The sequence below is a fragment of the Primulina eburnea genome, chromosome 5, assembly GCF_022965805.1.
Source record: "Primulina eburnea isolate SZY01 chromosome 5, ASM2296580v1, whole genome shotgun sequence".
Taxonomy (NCBI): domain Eukaryota; kingdom Viridiplantae; phylum Streptophyta; class Magnoliopsida; order Lamiales; family Gesneriaceae; genus Primulina; species Primulina eburnea.
The window spans coordinates 15456067-15469045 of NC_133105.1; the positions used below are offsets into that span (position 1 = coordinate 15456067).

The window sequence follows — 12979 nt, forward strand, 5'->3', positions numbered from 1 at the left end:
CTGGTCAGTAGCTGGTTCAGTTCAGTTCAGTTGGTCAGCAGATGGTTCAGTTGGTTCAGTTTCAGCTGGTGTGCTGAAATCAGTCTAGCTGATTTCAGTTTGTGCAGAACCAGTAGCTTCATCGCCATTTATCAGCCTCTTAAGCTTCGATTCAGACTTCGACTTCTGAAGATGATTTGTAGATATTTGTCTTATCTTTCCAACGCATACTGAATCGCTTCATTTCGTTAACCGAGCTGAGAGATATGACCAAAATACCGCAGCTGCTCAAACCCAACTGATTGCTGTTTTCGTGTGATCAGTTCGGTAATTCAGCGATCAGTTAGACCATAATATCATCCGATTTTACCCAACTGACGTGAAGTACGACTTGTTCCAAATTGAGTTTTCTGATCAGTCTAGTTAGCGGATTGTCATTTGGATCATCCAGATGAGAGATATCATAAAAACACCGAAGCTTGCCAGAAATTCAGTTTGTGCAGAATTCACTTTCAGCTTGATTCTTGTGTTTGCAACTTCACACTTGAGTAAATATGTTAGAAATACAATAACAAGTTTTGTTAACATAAAAATCAAGATTGCAAACATGAAATGTTCCAACAATCTCCCCATTTTTTATGATCACAAAACTTGGATAAACAATCAACTCAACTAACATATTTCTCCCCCTTTTTGTGTGAATCAAAAAGTCATATTTTCAAAACATTTTAAACAAAATTTTCTCCCCCTCAATATTTAAAAATAATATACTTCATTAAGTTTATAATGAGTTCTCCCCTTATATTTTTGAAATTTTGAAAAATGTAAAAGAAGATGGATAACTAACAAATTTTTTCCATGGCTCATTTTCTGCTGCAGCACATATGCTCTGTCTTCAACAAATAAACTGTGTTTTCTCGGGCATAATTAGGCTGTAAATTTTATACCGCTATAAACCTCTATGAGTCTAGTTTGCAACGCAAAAAGCGGTTTGTCATTTGGACACTCGAGCAAGGAGATATGCCATTTTTCCCATGGTCGCTGCAAGCTGCGCGAAAATTCAATTTTGCATATATATGTGTAAAAAATCTGAAATTTTCTATTTTAAACATCAAAATCAGTTTCAATGCTCTTTGAAGAACAACCAGCTCTGATACCACTTGTTGGGATCGATTAGGGGAAGCACCGTTGAGCTACAATAGCTCGGTTCTTGAAATATTGAACACCGATGAATTAAATCAAGTTTGGTTAAAAACCAAGCGGAAGATACTCGAAATAATCCTTCGTAGAAACCGATTAAATATTTTGTAAACCATTTAAAATATATGCAAGTTGAATGAATAAAAATATTTTATTTGAAGCATTTTATGAAACACTTGTATGCAATATTTTTGTATTTGAAGAACACATAAAATGCTTCAACAATGCATCCTTAAAACAATGAAAATGATAAGCAAATGCAATAAACAAATAGACACGAATTTGTTTATGGATGTTCGGAGATTTAAATGCTCCTACGTCACCCCTTCTTCCCCTTAGGAAGAATTGACTAGAAGACTTTGATTTATACAACTCTTTGTACAAACCCATTCAGGTAGGACTTACCCACTGCCTAAACTGAACTCCTAGCACTCAAGATTGTAGGCAGCACCTCACAATCAGCATATTGTTTAATGTCTCATATGCAAAGACTACATACACAAGTTTTACGTCTTTGTGCAAGACTCAATCAACTAATCTTTGAATTTCAACTCTCTTGTATATGTGTGAGTGATTGTGTGTGAGCAATTTATCCTTTACAATGTAAATCTCAAATGTATCCTCACACAAGGGCTTGTGCTCTCAACTAGCTGATATATTCATGCTAGGTGCTCATGCTTTGAATCCCTTCAAAAACTCTTGTTTGATCTTCAAGATGTTGTATTTATAAGCCCCAACAATGATATATACGTTAGACACAAGAACATGACCGTTTGAAAAGTTTCTGTACTGTTTCTGGAATTGCAACGGTCAAATTCAGCTTGTTGGGTAATTTATTGACTGGTCAACTCTGGTCGACTGGTCAACTCTGGTCAACTCAACTGGTCGTTCAGTTCAACTGGTCAGTAGCTGGTTCAGTTCATTTTAGCAGGCCAGCAGCTAGTTCAGTTCAGCTGGTCAGCAGATGGTTCAGTTGGTTCAGTTTCAACTGGTGTGCTGAAATCAGCCTAGCTGATTTCAATTTGTGCAGAACCAGTAGCTTCATCGCCATTTTTCAGCCTCTTAAGCTTCGATTCAGACTTCGACTTCTGAAGATGATTTGTAGATCTTTGTCTTATCTTTCCAACGCATACTGAATCGCTTCATTTCGATAACCGAGCTGAGATATATGACCAAAATTCCGCAGCTGCTCAAACCCAACTGATTGTTGTTTTCGTGTGATCAGTTCGGTAATTGAGCGATTAGTTAGACCATAATATCATTCGATTTTGCCCAACTGACGTGAAGTACGACTTGTTCCAAATTGAGTTTTCTGATCAGTCTAGTTGGCGGATTGTCATTTGGATCATCCAGCTGAGAGATATCATCAAAACACCGAAGCTTGCCAGAAATTCAGTTTGTGCAGAATTTAGTTTCAGCTTGCTTCTTGTGTTTGCTACTTCACACTTGAGTAAATATGTTAGAAATAGAATAACAAGTTTTGTTAACATCAAAATCAAGATTGTGAACATGAAATGTTCCAAACAATGATTATTTATGAAAAAGACTGGTTTTGGCTATTTGCTACGAGGCTTATAGTTTTCAAGTAATTGTTAAACAATGATCACCGACGCTTTGGTTTCGGGGCGTGACAACAGGTGATGATGATATTGAGGGAGGCGCTGACGCTTGAGTGTATCGAGTATAGCAATACACTCCCGATAGACACTTATTTTCGCATTAGCTTGATAGTAAAATTTTTAAAGGATGTTGTTAATGAGTTTATTAGAGATTTTTGTGCTTTATTTTGAAGTTAGTTTTGATCATATTAAAGGCTGAAGTCGAATGTTGTTAATTGATGATTTAAAGTTTTTTATGCACTTGAGATTTTAAATGTTAAACTATTTTGATTTATGGAAATGTTGAGTTTTTTAAATTGCAAGTTTCGAATTTTACAAAAATTACACTACAAGAAATTTGATCAATAATGACAAAAACTTAATGAGGGTATTAAAAGAGTATTTTTTTGATGTTTTTATGAGGGTAAAAAAAATATGGTTAAATTGTTGAATTATTACTGACGAATTCTTAATTTCGTAACTATAGATAAATAATCCCGTCATTATTTGAATTAAAATTAATAATTCCCCTCATAGTATAGTTGGGTATATATTTTTGTGTAGGAAAAGAAGAAAAGAAGAAAAAGCCCAAAAAAAAAAGCCAAACCCTTTCCCCTGCATCCCGTCGGCCACCTTCCTCCTCATCCAACCATCACCGCGTCACCTAAACCAGAGCTCCGACCAACACAGCAGGTAAGCCTTGACACCAGGAACTCGATTAGGGCTTGAATCGAGGGAAAGTTGAGTTACAACGAGTCATATAGCGACCTGCTCGACGCGTGTTCTTCCTCCAATTTTTGGTGAGCTTTTGGTTCGATTTCTTGGTTCATTTGTTGTCTTTTGGTAGGGATTTGAAGCTTAGTATGTCGGTTGGTTTTTCCCCTGTAATTCTAGCCTTTTCCAGCCCATTTTTCAGCTCGTGAACAGTAATTCCGACGTGTTCCCGGTGGGTTACCGCCTCGAGCCGGCTAGTGACTAGAGTAAGCTTTGATCTTGCAATTTCCGGGTCCAAAATTCCAGCTTTTGTTCGGTTTAGTAGGATGCTAAATTTTGGATTTTTACCCGCTTCGATTTAATTCGTGTTCGTCGATTGTAATGCTTTATATTGACGTATATATTGGGTTTATATTGTAGGTTCGATTGTTGGAAAGATTTGAGGTATAATTTGACGAGTTTATAAATTAATATCGAATTAATTGTGCCATTATTTTGAGAATTGTGATTATTTAGTTGATGTTTGGATTTTTTGGATTTGATTTGGGAAATATTTAGTAAATAAAATCGTATTGTTGAAAAGTTGGAAATTTAAATTGAAATTGTTGATTAATTCGATATTTTAATGTGTAATGAATAATTATAGTAACTATTATACGTATTGGGGAATTATGATAATATGTTGTTTATTAAAGCTGTTGGAATTTATTTGGAGCGGGATTAGCCGATAAATTGGATGATTTGAAAAGTTGGAACTTTAAATGACTTGTTGGATATTTTTGAATGTTATAGTCGAATATTGAGTTTAGTTTGGGAAATAGATTATTGTTGGATTTATTGTGCAATTTGCGACCCTGCGCGCGCTACTTCTTTTTCATTTTAGGTGTGCTTTTGGGCTTCGTTTTTCTTGGTTCTTTTGAGTGTATTGAGTAAGGATTTGAAGCCTTAAGTTTTCCCTGTATCGTTGGTGATTTTGTGACCTCTTGTCTTTGTGAGATTTTTTATGATCAAAGGTAGCTTGAATCGTTGGTGATTTTGCGACTTGAACCGCGCACTGAGGATGGAAGAGAAGCTCGTGCTGCTGGTGAGGACCTGTATTAGGTGATTGGGGCAGGTAAAATCGACATGAATTAGTAACCGAAATTAGAAACAAAGTTTTTGGAGAAACATTGTCGTAGGTAATGAACAAAGTACAGACCTTTGCTATATTATGCATCTATTAGATTAATCATATGTTTTAATATAATTCTCTCTTCTTCTAGAGTCGGAAAAGTTGAATTCATATGAATATGATATTTCTGCATAATAAGGATATGATTTTTAAGTAAGTTCTTCGTTGCTCACGTCCTTCCTGGTCAGTTTCTAATTATTAAATGTGCCTTTAAGAACTCATTTGGGGTAAAAAAGACGAGCAATATTTATATCCATGTTGTAGGGACCAAAGCATTAAAATTTAATTTAGAGTAAGAGTTTTATGATGTCCCTGCACATTCATGTTGCAATCGATGTTTTGATTGGCTTTTTTTTTTTGTCTTCAGTGATTATGGAATTGCTGCTAAAGGATTAACCGCGGTGGTGAAGGCTCGTGATGGTCGTGGTCCAGCGACCATGCTTACAAATTATATTCTACAGTAACTTAGTCTTTCTTCTCCAGATGAACTAATTGGGTATCTCCCTGAATGAACTTGTGACTCATAAAAATTTATTCATTCAGTGCTGCTAGATGAACTAATTGGGTATCTCTCTGAATTAACTTGTGACTCATAAAAATTTATTCATTCAGTGCTGCTGAGCAATGAATAAGTGGGTTAAGCTTGTTTTTATGGCAGTTAGTTTTGGCCCATCTTTGCTTGGCAAGTAAATTGTTCAATGTTTTATATCAATTCAATTTCTGTTGTCAAGACCATGATGCTGATGTTAAGTAGCCATTTGAGTCTGATGAAAGTTGAAATTGTTGGAAGCATAGGATAGTCCAGGAAGGAATATTTCTTATTGTTTCTTTAAAATATTTAACTTTATTTTCAATATATTTTGATATAAACTGTTGCATGAAGTGAATTTGGGTATTTGATCATTTGAGTATATTTTTATTTTAATTGACTTTTCCTATTTATATTTTACAGATGTCACACTGACGGGACTTAATAGGTTGCCTTAATCGGATGGTGCTTCAAAGAAGAATTCAACCATTGATAGATTAGAAAATTATTACTTGATAGTTTGTATATTTTGAATATATGAATAGATGCTGATGCAGTTGTTTTTATAAAATATTTTGTTCAACAAAATTATTTGTTCTAGAATTCGTCTTTTATTAGTAATGTCATCTTTTAATATAATGACAAATTAATATAATTTTTTTTTAAATTTCATCATAATTAAAAATATTTTTTAATGAGGGTAATTAATAATTTAATGAGGGATAATTTTATTGTTAAATCGATTTTTAGTGAGAGGTAAATGATGATATAATGAAGAGATATATTGTATTAAAAAATTATTTAATGAGAGGCAAATGGTATTATAATGACGAAATTTTTCGTCATTTAAATTAGTTTTAATGATGGTAAAATCCCGTCACTAAATATGCTAAAACAATAATGACGGGACGTCATTCCCATCATTAATTATATTTACCTAGGAGGGCAACAACGAAGGTGCATGACGGGAAATTTCCCGTCATTAAAAGTATTTAACTACGGGTTTTGAATATTTAATGATGATATTTCCCGTCACTATAGGTCTATTTTCTTATAGTGTTAATAATAATAATTTATTAGGATTTTAAGTTAAAAAGTAGGAGACGTTTCACATCTTTACATATAAAGCACTTGAAGGTCCACCACATACATCTGCCGTAGTGTAATTTGTTGCATTGCTTGCACGGATGTCCTTCCTCCAGCTTAGGAGCCCTTGGTGCCTGTGGTGCCTGCTGTTGTCCGGGCTTCTTGAACTGACCATGGGGCTTCTGCTGCCCCTGATGCCTCGGTTCCCCTTCGAACTAATTCTTGTGTGGCTGCGAACTCTTCTGGGCCCGCTGCATCTCCATATCAATGTCCCTCTGGGCCTGCTCTGCCTTAAAATCACTAGAGGTGGCCTCATCATAGCTCGTCAGTCTCATCAGCATAACATCTCAGCGCAAGAACGGTCTGAGGCCATCCATGAAATGCCTCAGCTTTTGAGCGGCATCCCTCGCAATAAGGGGCACAAATTAACAGCGCCTGTCGAATTTCCTGAAAAACTCTACCGCACACGAGTCGCCCTGTCGGAGACTCATGAACTCCCTCGTCAGGCGTCCCCTGACATCCGCTGGAAAATATTTGTTGTAGAAGACATCCTTGAACTGACTCCAAATAAGGGTAGCCAAATCCACCTCGTGAGTAGCTCTCTCCCACCATAAGGATGCGTCATCCCTCAGCATGTAAGTTGCACACCTGACCCAGTCGCCATCCATCATCTCCAAATACTGAAAGTTTAGCTCCAATGACCGTATCCAACCCTCCGCTACAAAACGGCCAGTAGTACCTCCGAGCTCCTTCGGGTTGAGCCGTTTAAACTGCTCAGAGATGTATGTTTGGGGTCTGGGAGCCTGCTCCATCAATCTAGCAACACACTAAAGGACTCGGGTAGCTGCGTCTCCTTGTGGTTGTGTTGGTGGAAGGCCTCTATTTCCTCCAGAAGTATCATCCTGTCTATCAGTGTTGGGGGCGCGTCTGGGAGGCATAGTATCTGAATATAGTCCAAATTCTAAACGTAACCCATCATGCAATTTAACCTAGTTTTTAAAACATTAAATCCTTAAATCATGTAAACAGCTAAACATATATTGTAAATCACTGAAAAACATGTATCATGTAAACGTGCAAGTGATAGCATTAAATAATTCAAAACATTTAAAACATTCGAACTTACGGACTTGAAGCTTGAAGACTGAGCTGCTAAAGCTGGCGGTGGCACAATCCTATACAAGACCCTTGCTCTGATACCAACTGAAACATCTTATGTATAAAATACTATTAGAATTTTTTTTGTAAACTAAATCTCAAAATACATTTAAATACATGCGTGCAATAACAGCTGTCAACCACCCGTTTTAAATATAAGTATGCAACTACTGGTGAAAATTATTGCAGTTAAAAATAAGAGAAATCGTCAAACTATAGACTGTCGTGTAAAATAAATCAGATGTGAAGCATGCAGAAATCCTGACAAACCATTGACATGTAAAAACAAAAGTGTATGAAAATATCCATGTTCACTCCAAACTCATAAACATAATGTGCGGAAAAAGTATGGTCCTCGGGTTAACATGCATGCACACATCCAACTTTGCCTACTCAGTCTTCCGTGCCTCCAATATGCTCACCTGCATTATTCACACCTAGTGAGTCTAAAAACTCAACACCCTGAATCGTTATAACAAGTACATATACATAGCATGCAACAGTGAAAAGTACTGTAATTAAAAATAAACTTCATGAGCTTCAAGTCGTAATCATAAACGTAACATGATAAAGCATAAACATATTCCTATCGCATCATATCAACATATACATATTCACTTTTTTTTATTTGAATTCCGTTCATTAGTTGTGACTTTCATATCATTGTATTAGTCGATGGATCAATTTACGTATAACCGCAGTAACCGGCGGCGGGGACATCAGCGATAGTATTTCCCATCTACTGAGCATTAGCCTTGCATGTCATTGTATTATCGTATCATCATATTAGTTACAAAAAACTCCCTTTCTAAAAAAAACATGTCATATTTGACCACTTATAAAAATCATGCATATACGTAAATTTCCTTAAAATCAAGCATGCAGTGTATTTTTTAAATTTCCATAAAAGTCATGTTTGTGATAACATAAACATTTAAAACATGAAATTTTTGTGATCAGAGTAATGCCAGGATTGCTAACTCGACCCGAGTGCAAACTGACCATTTTGCCGCTGGAAATCATAATTGACCGTTTTACTCCCGGACTTCAAAATTTCGACCCGAAGCCAACCAAACACCTTAAACACTTCAAAACATATTTATAATCGTATCTTAGACAAAAACTCAAGCTCGTTTTATAACTTATATGATTCGTTTTAAACTTGGACGGGGTCCCGGTTTTAACCCGAATTAACCCGAAACTTAACCAAACTTTCTCAAATTTTAACCACAACTTATTCACACCCTACTAGCCCCTAAAATACATTATTCCAGCCATTTATAACAACTTAAAACCGACTGATACATGCTGGAATTTCGGCACCTTGATTCTTACAAACCCTAATTCACAAAGCCCTCGATTATTCGATCCTAGGCCTAACATACCCGAACCAGCCATGAACCATGGCTACCTAGGACCAATTTCAGACTGAGGACACCCTACTAGACCGACCCTAACCTCGCCTACTGTCCATGCAATCAACCGTACATGACTCACCCCAAGAAAAGGCCACACTCGCCCTACCTGATTCTTGCGCGACGACCGACCCTTAGCTCATGACCAACGGCGGTTGAGTCCTCCTAGACCACGTCTTAACCCCCTTAGGGACTGCACCGTGGCTTGGATAGACTCCCCTACAGGCGGTTCTCTTCCCATAACCCAATCTAGCCCCCAAACGTCGAACCATGCCCTCGGTTCGATCGGTTGGCACTGAAGCTCGACAAACCCGTGACTCCAACAACTAGTCACCATCGCTCTCGACATGTGCATCTCCCTAGCACCACCACTCGTCAGCGCCTTACACAACAATAGCAAAAACGTGAGTTACATGTCAACAAATGCATATTTTCATGACAAAAAGATGCAAAAATGATTCAGAATAAAATATTTATGCATTCATCATGCAAATAGACGCACAACAACATAAGTAGCTTGAATGATGAGAAAAAAATATTTATGGTGTGCCTTTGCGCGAATATAAGCTCGAAACCTTAGATATCTTCGTGTAGGACGAGCACCGGAGAGGCGGAGAATGATTTATTTGAAAAATTTGAGAGGATTTTCGAAGATGGGGCTGCTGGAAATTCAGAATGTTGCTGCTGAATGGGAGAGGGGCGGGCGAGAGGTTAGTGCTAGGTTTTGGGTTTGCAAATAAGGTGATTAAATCATAATATAAGGTGCTAATGGGCCCTTAGTTAAAAATAAAGGTGTTGAGGATCAGGTTGAGTTTAGAAGGGAGGGTTGAATAAACTCAACGGCAAACTTAATCGATTTTTCTTGAATGATGTGCTAGAATCCTATTAGAGATACTAGCAGATTCTTGTTCAAGTTTAAAGACCAGCAGATCACAAGATAATGTGCGGAAATGATCTGTTGGTTAGTGGGTGAAAAATAGTGAAACAGAAATGCAGTAGATTGCAAAGGGTTTGTTTCTGGAAGTTCGAAGATGAATCTTCGACGTCTCCCCTTCATCTGTTTCCAGAAGGTATCACTAAAAGACTTTGGTTAATACAGTACAATAGTTGTACACACCCACTTCAACAGGACTTACCTTTCGCCTACTGAAACTCTTAGTTTTACAAATCAACTACTTGAAAGATCTTAAGTTCTGAAAAGAATCTCTTTTCCAGTTACAAATTCTTCTATTTATGAAGTGAATAGCTTAAGAGGAATAAAGAAAATAGCTAGAACAAAATGATCTCAAATGATCAAGTGTATACAATGAAGCGTGTGCTGCTTTTTCAGTGTTGAGCTTTTTAGATAACTGAAGTTTCTAGCGATGCTCGAATGATATTCTTTCACTGAGATTTGTTCACTTGCCCTAGTCTTGAAAAGTGTTTCGTCTCTATATATAGGCTTTATCCAACGTTAAGATCTGAACGGCTCTTTTGACTTTTCTTTGGTTCAGCTTTATTTCTGAAAATGGACCATGCAGAATATATTAAAGCAATCAGTCTCAGTTCATACCAAAAATGGTAAACCGTCTTAAATGTTCTCGTACAACATTTAATGGCATTTAATGAAGCAATAAATGCTAGTTTCACGTTAATAGATCAACGGTAATATTTAAAGACTTGGAGATACGCAAAATTCTGTTAATGTATATTTCGAGTTTTGTATCCTTTCTGGTTTTAGCTAAGACGTCACTTGTTTAAACAGTACTAGATAAGTTCTGCTACTGGTTTTAGCTCGATACAAATGCTTCTGGTTTTCTGCTATTTTTACATCTACCGGTTTTGTACTGAGCCAGCATCTACTGGTTTTTACTAGCATCTCCACAACAAATTTAAGTCTAACAATTTCCCGCTTTGTGGTGATGCCAAAACCTAGATGTTCCTTAGTCGTTAAGATGAATAGATGAAATAGATTACGAAGCAGATAAAGACAATTATCATCCAGAAAAAATCACGTAAGGCACATATTAGTTAAGATAATAAAATAAAACTAATTTGTTCCAATATCTCTTAAGGTAGCTTCATCTGGATTTTGATTCCTTCCAGAAGACTGAGGTCTGCTGCTAGTTGCTCCAGTTCTATCTCCAGTTCTATCTTGTTCCCCTTTTTTTGCATCATGAGCAATGACCCTAGCAATTAAGTCATCCATTCGCCCAGATAAGTTGTGAATTCCATTAGTCAACATCTCCAGATATGGAGCCTGATTAGAAACTCGATCATTTAGAGCGGTGAGAGATTGAGATTGAGAATCGATCTTGGCATCCATGAGGTCAATGGTGGTGGAGAGGGAGCGAAAAAGGCAATCATGCTCGGTGAGCCGGGTAAGTATGTAAAATTGAGCAAGCGTGAGCTGACTGGAACTTCTGGATATAGCTTGTCGAAAAAAAAAACGGTTTCAGCATACATTTTATGCATAGATTCCGCCGTTTTACGTATTTCCTTGGACATACGATCTCGGAAGAACTGCGCACCACTGATTTCTGCGGCATTTTCACGAGATAGCTGTTTGACTATATCAGAAAGATTCTGTAACTCCTTTTGTAGATTATCAATCTGAAACTCTAAATCAAATGATTGCAAAACTGGTGAGGGAGTTCTTGCAAGCATTCGTTGTTTAATATCTTCCATTCTGGCGATGCGCTCAGGAGACTGTAGAGAAGTAATAATAATAGCAATAGAGTGTGCAACTTCTGCTTGAGTGATAAGAGCTGGTTTTGGTTCAGCAGAAGGGCCTTCTGAAGTAGTAGATTGATCGGTTGGCCTTTCTTCTGGTTGCTGCAAATAAGCTTTAGGTTCAGGTATGGCTTGTAGCTCAACAACAGAAGGTGAAGTATGCAACAAAGTTGCCATTTCAGCTTGATGAGCTTCGGAAAAATGCTCAAGCTCTGGAAGAGATGAAGAAGCAGTAGCAATGGCAGTAGCATTATCAGATTCTGTAATAGGTTGAACTGGAGGATGATCAGCAAAGGTAGAAATAAAGGGCAGAGTGTCATCCTATGCTGCTTGAGTCTGCACAATCGATTCGATCACTTCATCAACCGATGCTAGATCATGAATAGAGATAAGTGATGAAGATTGGGTAGGAGCTTCTTGATGTGCAGGAGTACTGGAGACCTTGACTTCAGAAGAAGCTTTGGCCGGTTCCTCAACTGACTGAGTTTTCAAAATGGTGGGGACAGTGGTGACACTGAATTTTGGAGGCTGAGAAAAAGCCTTTTCCTTAATAAAAATTTGCTCATATAGAATTGTCAGCTGCTCCGACAAAATTTGAATGACATTCTGATCATGAAAAGCAGTAGGACCAGTAGAGTCAAAATTTGACTTCAACGTTTTCAGAATAGTGTCCATCTTCTGTTGTTTGATTTTATCCAGAATGTAGTTTCGGCGATTGATGGCTTCTATCACATTTTGTGTATTGGCAGCAGCAAAAACCTTTTTCTCATTTGCCACAATTTGAGTATAAACACCAGTAGTTTTCAAAAAAGTGATTGGATGGTAGACTCTTACCTTGATCCAATCGTCAAAGAATTTCATGTCTTCTCTGGTTGAATTATCAATTTCTTCCAGATGAAGAACAATTGCTGTTTGAATGGTTGATGTTACCATCGGTGACTGAGACAACTCGATCATCTTTTCTTTCCTTTTTTCAGAAGTAGCAGGGACTACTGATTTAAAAGCAGAAGAACCAGTAGTAGATTCTCTAATGACCACTCCAGAAGTTGGTCTGAAACTTGGAGCAGTTGAAGGTCCTGATTCAATGACTTTAGCTTTGGTGGATGGGACAACTGGTGGAAAAACTTCTCGAAGAGGAACATCCTCTAATTTAGCAAGAGCTGATGTTTTCTTGATGCGGATGATGGTGCGAGGCTTCTTTTTGGATGGGGTGGGAGGCAGTGAAGCTTGTTGAGTGGGTACTGCTGATTCTCCAGATTCCGATTTGTCAGAATCAGACAAATCTACGCCTCTTTTTCTTTTGATTTTCTTCTGCCCCTCAGCCTTAGATTCCCCAATCTCCTTCTTTATGGCCACAAATTCACCAACTGTTGGTTTTGGCCTTAAGGCAAGCACACTATCAGCATCAGTCATGGTG

At 37.4% G+C, this 12979-nt stretch overlaps 1 long non-coding RNA gene across 3 annotated transcripts; it reads left to right on the forward strand.

Annotated features, from left to right (window-relative positions):
* Positions 1 to 3289: 3289 nt before the first annotated feature.
* Positions 3290 to 5819, forward strand: LOC140833056 (uncharacterized). Of its 3 annotated transcripts, none has more exons than XR_012118262.1 (3): positions 3290 to 3757; positions 3912 to 3935; positions 5615 to 5819. It is a non-coding gene; the product is annotated as an uncharacterized lncRNA (long non-coding RNA). The 3 variants fall into 3 exon arrangements; XR_012118264.1 differs by lacking the exons at positions 3290 to 3757; positions 3912 to 3935 and adding exons at positions 4131 to 4669; positions 5030 to 5158; XR_012118263.1 differs by lacking the exons at positions 3290 to 3757; positions 3912 to 3935 and adding exons at positions 4131 to 4605; positions 5030 to 5158.
* The last annotated feature ends 7160 nt before the right edge of the window (positions 5820 to 12979 follow it).